Raw genomic sequence first — 10,981 nt, forward strand, 5'->3', positions numbered from 1 at the left:
TCCCGATATAAATAAATATTCTAGAGAGGCTATTACAAGGAAAGTTCAATTATAACCACACATTACCAAAAATTAATGATGGCTTTTGTGGTGTGCAAAAGGCATATATTTATATATAATATGTTGAATCTCAATTTATATTTTTTCTATAAAAGCCACCATTCTGTCACCTTCCACATCACCTATTTTTTGTTTAGTCTTGCTTGTACTAGTCATTAATCCTGCAGATAGGCATTTATCATTTACTTTGATGTACATACTATGCTTTGTTCTTGGGAACAGTCATCAACAAGGTACATTTCATTCATTCAAAGAGCTTTTTGTCTACATTAGGAAAAGAGCCTTTGAAATTGAAATACAACATGATGAAAGTTAGTTGGGGGAGCTTTCTGGCATGATGGAAATCTTTATTTTAATTGGGTATTGCAGGTGTATGTATTTTTCAGAACCCAGACATTTACAAATAAAATTGAAGCATTTTATTGTGTATAAATTATGCTTCAATAAAGTATCCATTGTGATAAGATACAATAATAGGAGTAAATAATGAAGCAGCAGGGGTGGGTGCCTGGGTGGCTAGTGGGTTGAGTTCGACTCTTAATTTCAGCTCAGGTCATGATCCCAAAGTTGTGGGATCAAGCCCCGCATTGGGCTCCACACTGAATGTGGAACTTGCTTGGGATTCTTTTTCTCTCCCTCTCTCTCCAGTCCTCTCTTGCTTGCATGCTCTCTCTTTTCTCTAAATAAATAAATGAACATTTAAAAAAATAAAGCAATAGGTATTTATTTGCTTGTCTCTACAGTTGTGCTCCAATTTTATCTTATTTTCACTTTATACATATTCTATTCTAGTTTGCCTTGCAATTATATTTTTCTTCTCTGTTTCCCTTTCTTTAGGGGTATTCCTGTGGCCTTTACTGTATTCTGGCTATGGACTTAAATTTGATCAAATGTTCTTCTAGTGGGTCATGAGCCTGCTGAGGGTGACATATAATTTTTCTCAGTTAATTACACAGTATTCCTGACTATGGGAGAAACTCTACTGAAAAGAAAAACTTTAAAACATGTAAAATAAGGAAATAATTTTGCAAAATATTACAGGGATAGATTGATAAGAGTGAAGAGTTGAGACTGAGGAAATAAGAGTCAGAAAAATGATGCAGTATATTAAAAACACACAATTCATTTATGTGTTTAGACTTCAGCTTAGGCTTTCTGCCATTTTGTTTTTATCTTTTTAACAGATAATTATTACTTTTTTTTTGATCTCACTTTTAATAAAGAAAGCATATAACTCAGAGTAAAAGTAAAATAACTCCAAGTTAGAACTAGAGCAATTTGACTGCCATCTGGAAGAGTGACCTAATTGCTGACCTCCACAGTTCTGAGTTACTGGCCTCCATGCTCTTTGATGTGGAGCTAGAGTCTCTCACCAGGAAGTAATTTATATGCAGAAAAATGATATCAACACAGCTCTAGGGAACCATCTTCCTTTATTTATTCACTGGGCATGTTTCTTTAATGGGAATTTCAATAAAAATAAGTACCTGATATTTAAATATTTAGTTTCTAAGTAATTTTTTAGATGCAGATTTCAACTTTTATATTCTTAGAAGTATTTTTTTAAGAGTGCCAGAACTTAGCTTTTGGTTTTAGTTAGTAAAGCATTGTTGAGATCTTTAACATTATTTAAGTACTTTATAATATTTCTCTAGTATGTGCTTTGAACATCTATTCATTTCCCAGAATATTATTGCCTCAAAAAAGCCTTAGGGGGACTTGTGAGACTTTTTTTTTATATATATGGATTTTTACTTTTTAAAGAAAGGCTACATTGAATTGCCAAATCCAGATCTTTTCGTTCTAATTTGCCAATATCAGCTGTAGACTGAAGCAACCACATCTCTAAGGCTGTCAAAATTTAGAAGAATGAGAAGGAAAATTAGTTTGGATTTTCATTTCACCCTAGATAGCAATTGATTTTGGAAACTTTTATAGATTTATGTTTGTAAGGATAGACTTTGAAAAGTATTTTTCTTCTTCATAAACAATGATCGTTAAATTGAAATTGTCCGAAAGAACTATGGTACTTTTAATATTCCCTTTTGAAATATATTTTAAATTAGGGGCACCTGAGTGGCTCAGTTGCTTAAGTGTCTGACTTCAGCTCAGGTCATGATCTCACATTCATGGGTTTGAGCCCTGCATGGGGCTCTGTGCTGACAGCTCAGAGCCTGGAGCCTGCTTTGGATTCGGTGTCTCCCTCTCTCTCTGCCCCTCTCCCTCCCACACTCTGTCTCTGTCTCTTTCAAAAATAAATAAGCATTAAAACAGTTTTAAAAAGATATACTTTAAATTTGAACAGAATGATACTATTTATAAACTGTTATCAAACAATTCTCACATAGATCCTATTCCCTTGTTTTCAGTTTTTGAAATTATGAAAATATTTGATTACTCAATAGAGAAATGACCCTAATTTTAATTGAACTTATTAAGTATGTGTATAAAGTAACTGATTTATTAAGTCAGGTATGTTTATGCATTTTAATAATGTTATAATTTAACCAAGTAGTTTATTAAAATATTTTTCTTAAGAAAATGCAAAGTAACATCAAAATATAACAGAAATTTTCTCTCAAATTGATATTGTGTAGAAAGAAGAAAATAGATTTTGTAAAGAAAATAAATACTTAAGTTTACTTTAAATCAAAAAACTATCATCTGGGAGTTTTTGAAGATCAATACAAAGGGAAAATAAACTGTGAAATAGAATAATTTTATGTGACTATATAAACTGATCCTTTTGAAAAATTGTTGGCTGGAGGATTATTTTAATATTTTATTTTTTTTATTTTTTTTATTTTTTAAGTTTAGTTATTTGTTTATTTTGAGAGGGAGGGGGGAGAGAGAGAGGGAGAGAGAGGGAGGGAGGGAGAGAAAATGAGTGGGGGGGGTGATGGGGAGGGGAAGAGAGAGAGAGAGGGACAGAGGATCTGAAGCAGGCTTTCTACTGACATCAGAGAGCCTGATGCAGGGCTCCAGTTCATGAACCGTGAGATTATGACCTGAGCCAAAGTTGGCTGCTTAACCAACTGAGCCACCCAAGCACCCCTAATTTTAATATTTTAAACGAATGTTTTTATACAGAGTTAAGGGGCAACACATGGTGATTGTATTTTAAATAGGCAAATATTTGATTTGTAAATAATGGGGAGTGCATGCAATTCTAAGTTGTATATATTCTTCTGTGATGGAGAATATAACATTACTTTGGTTGGTATCACTCATTTTGGCTATTTTCTGGTGTTTCTGTGTAACAAGCCACCCAAAATCAAATGATCTATAGCATTTTATTATTCTTAAGTATTCTGAGAGTCAGATTCAGAAAGGGAAAGTAGGGAGAGTTTTTTGTTATTTACACATGGTCTGGGGCCTCAGCTAAGGGTGGGCTAAGGGTAGCTTGTATAGATGGGGTTGAAATACTTGGGACTCAATTCTTCAATTCTAGGATGGCTTTTTTTTTTTTCCCCTGGCACATCTGGCTCCTGCTGGGATGGCTGAAACAGAATCAGCTAGTATTGTTTATTGGAGTGTTCCAAAAAAACAGTATGGCAGCTGAATACAGCTTTACTCTGCAGCTTTCACAGTATTTGCTGGAGCACTTTCTCTAGAATTACTTCCTCTTGGAACCCTGATGTGCCATGCTAAGTAGGCCATTTACAGACATTCCAGTCAATAGTCAATAATCAGCAATCTTTATTTTACCTGCCCTTCAACTATCCCAGCTCAGGATTCAAAGCACCACATCTGATAGATCTTTAAAATGAAATTTTCTATAACTGAAATATTTGTACACATTGGCTGAATGTATATAATTGCTGAAGAGATGCTTTTAAAACTCAAATCCTAGCCATTATCAATTATTGTTATTAATTATGTTCATAATTGCCTATAATTTCATAATTTTGACAGTCATTCTTTTAAGAAGTCAGATTCCTTCCTAATTTGTGACCATACTAATTGTTATAAATTTTGTGTTTTGTTCAAAGAATAATCAATAGTCTCTGAATGTTTTGTACTATCGATCATATGTCTGGTTATATCTGCTGTAATTCCTGCAACATCATTATCATCCAATAGATTATTTTGAAATTCCAAAACTTTCCCTGTTTCACAAAAAATTTAATACTTTTCTTTAAAAAAATTCAAAAACTTTATGTAAAACTCATTTCTTTACAATTTAGTAATAATTTAATAAAATAGAATTTATTTATAAAACACTTTTCTTATATTTAGGGATGGATCACTAGCTTGAGATGAGAAAACTCATCTTTTTAATATAAAGTTGTACTACCTACATCTAAAAATACTGGGAAAAAAGTGAAACTGACATTTTAAAGAATTCTCTGCCTCATGGAAGGGAGAACTGGTACAAAATTGCCAATGGAAAACAAAATTATGAGAAGTATAGCTTTTTTGGGCTTCATATATATTTTTTAATTTACCAACTTGTATCTCATGCAACAAAATATAGATGAATAGTATATAGTACCACTTAAATTTCCATTCCATGTTGATTCTAATCATTCAGAATTAAAAAAAATAGAAATTATAAATATAGGTATGGTAATTTCTTAATTGTCAACAATTGTATATCTTTTCAAATTGGAAATGAAGAAGTCAGAGAAGTATCTTACAGAGTAAGTTGTCCTATTTCATTGACTGGAGAGAATACATCATGGCTGTGATACCACTAATGCATTGTATAGTTGCAATAACTTAATGCTTGCCAAATGAAAAATCATAAAGCAAATGATGGCACAGCTACTCTTCAGTAATATAGTAACTTGTTAAATTACAGGTTTAACTGCAAAAAGTAAGTTAGTATCTGATCAGTGGGTGGATTTACAAGTGTGACTAGGCTTGCTCTTTTTCCTCCTTCCTTCCTAATTATTTAGTTCTGTTCCTTGTTATTGCTGATGGTGTGTTTGTGTGTGTGTGTGTGTGTGTGTGTGTGTGTGTGTGTGTGTGTGCGCGCGCGCGCAGTAACAGTAAATTACTGACATAATCAAATGTTAGGTATGTTTTTAAAAATCTCCTGATTTATTCTAGCAAAACTCTGTTAACACTTACTCTGATGTTGCCAAAGCAGTGGTATGTAAAACTGCTGGTGCCATAGCACAAATCAAGGCAGTGACACCAAAACATTATTAGTAGTCACTGTTCTTCACTGCCATGTACTGGATCAAAAAAAATCAAGTTTCACCGAAGAACGTCTTTAATGAAAATGAACATTATTGAATTTTATTAAATTTGGACACTTGAATATGTCTCTTTTTAATATACCCACTGAAATTTAGTTGGCATACCATCAACTGCACCTATTTAGGGCATGCAGTTTGGTATGTTTTATCTGTGAAACCATCACTACAATCAGGATAATGAACAAATCTATCAGCCCCAGACGTTTCCCATGCTCCAGAGCAATCTCTCCTTTCTGCCTTTTCATGCCACCTCTTTCACTACCTATCCCCTGACAATGAATGATCTGCTTCATTGTGATTTAGTTTGTGTTTTCTATATTCCTGCAATTTTGCCATCTTTATATCTTCTTTGGGAAGTAGCTGCCTAAATCATTTGTCTATTTTTTATTCAGCAGTTCACTTTCTTATTGAATTTTGAGAGCTCTTAATGTATTCTAAGTCTTCATCAGACGTGTAATTTTCAAATATTTTCCCTTACTCTGTGTCTTGGCTTTTTATCTTCTTAATGGTGTATTTTGGGGGAGAGAATTTTCAATTTTGATGAAGTCCAATTTATTATTTCTCTTCTTTAAGAAACTATCACTTAATGAGTTTTGGTGTAGTATCAAAGAAATATATCTATGATTATCTAAGATTATCTGAAATGACTTAAAATACTATAAGGTAAGAATTTAAAAACTGTTGCAACATGTTAAATGCAGAAGCAATACAGGAATTCAGCTCTCTTGTGGCAAGCTAGACATTAAGGAAACTTGCAAAAATGTAATTCAATGCCAATCTTCTCATTTTTTTGTTTGCTTTGGAAAATAGAGTTATTTTTCATAAACATTTTATATTAAAATGTAGCATGTGTATTATTGTTGTTTTAAGTAAATTAATACATATATAGTTTTTAAATACTCTCAGTTCAAATTTCTAATATGGCAAATATTAGTAGATACATCCACATAAACCAAATCTCTGGGCGGGAAGTGGGGGGGGGGACTTAGTAATTTTAAATTATTGTGTAATTTAAATTACTGTGTAAAGAATCCTAACACCAAAAAGTTTAAGAAACCCTAACTTAAGACATATATGAAAAATATATGAATAGATGTGTAGCATGTGTATTATTGTTGTTTTAAGTAAATTAATACACATATTTTTTAAATACTCTCAGTTCAAATTTCTAATATGGCAAATATTAGTAGATACATCCACATAAACAAAATCTCTGAGTGGGGAGGGCTTAGTAATTTTTAAATTACGTAATTTAAATTACTGTGTAAAGAATCCTAGGACCAAAAAGTTTAAGAAAACCTAATTTAAGACCTATATGAAAAATATATGAATAGATATCATTATTTCCCTTCTATACATAAGGAAATTAATTGTCAGATAAGTCAAGGAAAGCTTAGAATCTGACCCAGGCTTTGATTTAAGAATGGTTATGGAAAGTAAGAAAAATATGACGAATAAGGGAAAAGGAAAAATAGACTAAAAAAAAGAAAATGGTGCATAGAAATCTGATCCTGAGGGAGAAGAAGGGTTTATGAGTTCATGTCATTAACAGACCCTATTTTTGCAGTCTAGTGTGCTTTCAGTAAATGTTTGTACTTTCTAAAACTAATTCTACTGAAATTGCTAGAATATTTTGTTATTGTTGTTTTGGTATTGACTTTTGGGTTTCATTGAGAGAAGATAGGCTAAAGTAAAATAATCATTTGTTTGAAAGTAATGATGCCTTCAGGAAATTATAAAGAGTCTTTTTTTTTTTTTTTTACTGTTTCTCTTTTCTTCTCTGTCATCAATTTATGTTTCATTAAAGCACTCTTCTTCCGACACACAGTGCTCTAATTTTTTTGAGGGCTCACTAGAGCAGACATATAAGAAATTTTAAATTCCTTCTCTTTTTTAACATTATTCTTTAAAAATGACTTTAAAAATTTGTTCCATTGTCTCAATATTGTTCTCTCTTAGTTTGGTGACTCATAACTTTCTATTAATAATTTGTTAAATAAAAGCCATGATATGATTTCTACCTCCTAAAGATATATACATTTTTAATGCATATTTTAGGTAATACACATTTCTGAAATGGATATGAATTTTTGGATGACTTTATAATTAGTATTAATCGCATTTTTTATTCATGGAGGATTCTTTAAATTATACTTATTTTTGTAAAATTTTTATTAAAGGCTATCTAATTAACATATATAGAGTTCTTATTGAATGCCAGATACTGATTAAGCATTGGAAAAACAGTAGTAAAAAGGCAGATATGGTCTCTGTTTTCAAAGACCTTACATTCAGAGAAGCATAGACAAATATCACTAAGCAAATTAATTAAAAATTTAAAAAATAGAATCATTACACACAGTTATAAGGATTATTATGAACATAAGCCAGAGAAGGAATGTGGACCAAAAGAGAGTTTAGTTGTTCTTTTATAGGCAGGACAGAAAAGTCTTGTAAGGAATTTGAACTGAAAAGTAAACATTAAAAGGAGTAGTTGAAGGTGTGCATGGGTGCTCAGTCCGTTATGTGTCAGACTTTGACTCAGGTCATGATCTCGCAGTTCCTGAGTTTGAGCCCTGCTTTGGGCTCTGTTCCGACAACCAGAGCCTGGGGCCTGCTTCGGATTGTGTCTCCCTTTCTCTCTGCCCCTCCCTAGCTCGCCCTTTGTCTGTCTCTCTCTCTCACTCAAAATTAAATAAGCATTAAAAAATAATAATAAAAGAAGCAGTTGAAAGAGAGGAAAACTTTCAAGTCAGAGTGAACCACAGTGCAAAGGTCTATGTGTGGAACTCAGGTGCTCAAAGGAAGAAAAAAACTGAGTTTGCCAGATCAAGGTGGCAAGAGTAAGGGTTCCTAAGTCCATAAGCTAGATGAGTGCTAGATCACATAGAATTTTGCAGATCAAAATAAGAAATTCAGATTGTATTCTAAGTGCAGCAGGAAACCGTGAGGGAAAGAATGGCATGATTTAAAGTTATATGGATTACCCAAGCTACTCTGCGGCTAATTGAGAGGGGAAGAAGAGAAGCAGGAAGATCATTTAGAATATTCTCTTATTTCGAAGAACATCCAGTGTTGGCTCACATGAGGGTCTCCCGATTTGGAGGAATTTATAGTACCAGGAAGCAAGATGGGAAAGCTGGAATTGGAGGCATCCGAAATGGTGTTTGTTATTGAAACCGTGAGGTCAGACTTGTCTAGAGCAAATACATTCAGAATTATCCCCTAGAAACAAATACATACATGTAAGTAGAAAAGAGGTAGTCTAGTTTTGTGAAGGCCTACTTGATTATTAGGGTATGTTTACACAACTTGCAGTTTATATGATTATTTTCACATCTTGGACATAATCCTTTCTGTTCATTTCTAGTAAAAGATATCCAACTATTAGCATATTTGAACTCTTTTTTTTCCTATCATAAGAATACTTTTCAAAACTTGTCCTGTACTAAAACTATTTCTTTTAAGATGAGAACATTTAGTGTTTACAACTGATTATCCCATAACACATATCTTGCAGTATTAAGCTTCAAGATATATTTGAGTCTTCAATAAGCATGTTAAATGTATTTATCATTTGAAAACATTCCACATTTTCTTTTTATTTCTAATGTAGTTGCCATGGTAATCATAGCGGTAACTTGATGTTTGCCTCAAAAAAGGAGCCATGTCATTTTAGACAGAAAGGTTGAGAAATGTAGTTTCCCAATCTTTCCGTATCTTTTTCCTTATTATTAGGATAACATAAAGTGATGACAGTTTTAAAGTTTTGAATATATAAATGCCAACTTGCTGGAGAGTTTGCAGCATGTCTTAGGTCTTTTTGCTTCATTTTGCTGTAATGTAAATAGTAATTGGCTACCTGATTTTACCACTTAAGCAACAGTTGTCCTACTGTTACAGTTGTGTGGCATGAAAATTGACTCCCTGTGTGAGTTAGAGACCTTGAATCATGCTACATAATGAGTGGTTACATAAATTATTGGCAAAGCTTATAGTAGAAGTGGAACTATTGCTAAAATAATATTTAAGACTTGAGCTGAGTAATGTGCTATGTCTGCAAGTCTAAACTTTAAAATGGGTTTCCTTATGTGAGTTTTTTGTTTTATCTGAGTCAACTGCCTATTTAAGCTAAACTTTAGCTAAACTTTAAATCCCCTTTTCTGAGAAAACCTTGTATAGGAGAGAACTGCTACGTGACTTTGCAATATCTATTTTCCTCTTAAACCAGTGAAACTTGATTTTTATTGAGGGTGGCAATACCCATGCTTTTTTATCAGGTAAAGATTGCTATACAGGTGTATATAAAAAGTATGCTAGTCTGTAGGGCTTCTGGGAAAGCTTTTTAAAAGGTTCTAACTCAACTGCAAGATTTTCTATTTTCCCTTTTTTTCTTACATACTTTCTAGAAGTTATGGCTTATTGCTTCAGAGGCCATATTGGGCCCTAAAGTACTTTGGGCATAGGAGCTTTGAGCTAAGGATGGCTAGGTACAAATATTTTAAGAGTAGAGTAGAGTAGAGTAGAGAGGAGAAGAGTAGAGAGGAGAAGAGAAGAGAAGAGAAGAGAAGAGAAGAGAAGAGGGAAGGAAAAAGAAAAAAGGATTGCAGTTTTTGTGTCATTCTGGAGCCTCCTGTATTACCTACCTGTGGATTTCACATTATATAGAATAAAACAAGCATTGGCTAGGTCACTAGATGTTCTGTTATATGTTGTCAGACATACTACCTGACTCGTTTACCTTATATAACAAAGTCACTTGTTTAATGCACACATTTTGGTATTCAGTATCTGCTACCAATATTCATAATTCTCTCTGAGGTTTACTTTGTTTGTTCTTTATGAGCTGATATGAATCTTTGATTTAACCTTCACAACAACTCTGTGGAGTATATTGTTATCTCCCTTATCTGATGAGAGAAATAAATACTAGAATGGGTAAGGGCTTTTACCAAGGTCACATGGCTTCTGAGTTCTGTTGGTATTTCAGTCTACCCAGCCTGACCCAGAGGCCACATTCCTTTTCTTTTTTTCCAAATTTTTATTTAAATTCTAGTTAGTTAACATGTAGTACAATATCCATTTCAGGAGTAGAATTTAGTGATTCATCATTTGCAGATAATACCCAGTGCTCATCATAACAAGTGCCCTCCTTAACGTTCATGACCTATTTAGCCCATCCTCCTCCCACCTCTGTCCAGCAACCCTCAATTTGTTCTTTACATTAAAGAGTCTTTTATGGTTTGTTTCCCTCTCTCTCTCTTTTTCCAATTCCCATATATGTGTCTGTTTTTTTTTTCTTAAATTCCACAAATGAGTGAAATCATATGGTATTTATCTTTCTCTGACTTATTTCACTTAGCATAATACTCTCTAGCTCCATCCACATGGTTGCAAATGACAAGATTTTGTTCTTTTGATGGCTGAGTAATATTCCATTGTGTATATACACCACATCTTCTTTATCACTCATCAGTTGATGGACATTTGGGTTCCTTCCATAGTTTGGCTTTTGTCGATAATGCTGCTATAAATATTGGGATGCCGGCACCCCTTCAAATCTGTATTTTTCTATTTTTGTGTAAATACCCAGAGGCCACATTCTTAACTGACAACTCTATCTGCCTTCTAGACTACTTTAGATCTGTGCCTGAAATAGTGCCCCAAAATGGAGTTTGTGGAGGAATATTTTGTTGGCTAAAGGGAGCTAGCTC

The sequence above is a fragment of the Panthera pardus genome, unplaced genomic scaffold (genome assembly GCF_024362965.1).
Source record: "Panthera pardus isolate Hobbes unplaced genomic scaffold, ASM2436296v1 HiC_scaffold_21, whole genome shotgun sequence".
Classification (NCBI taxonomy): Eukaryota; Metazoa; Chordata; class Mammalia; order Carnivora; family Felidae; genus Panthera; species Panthera pardus.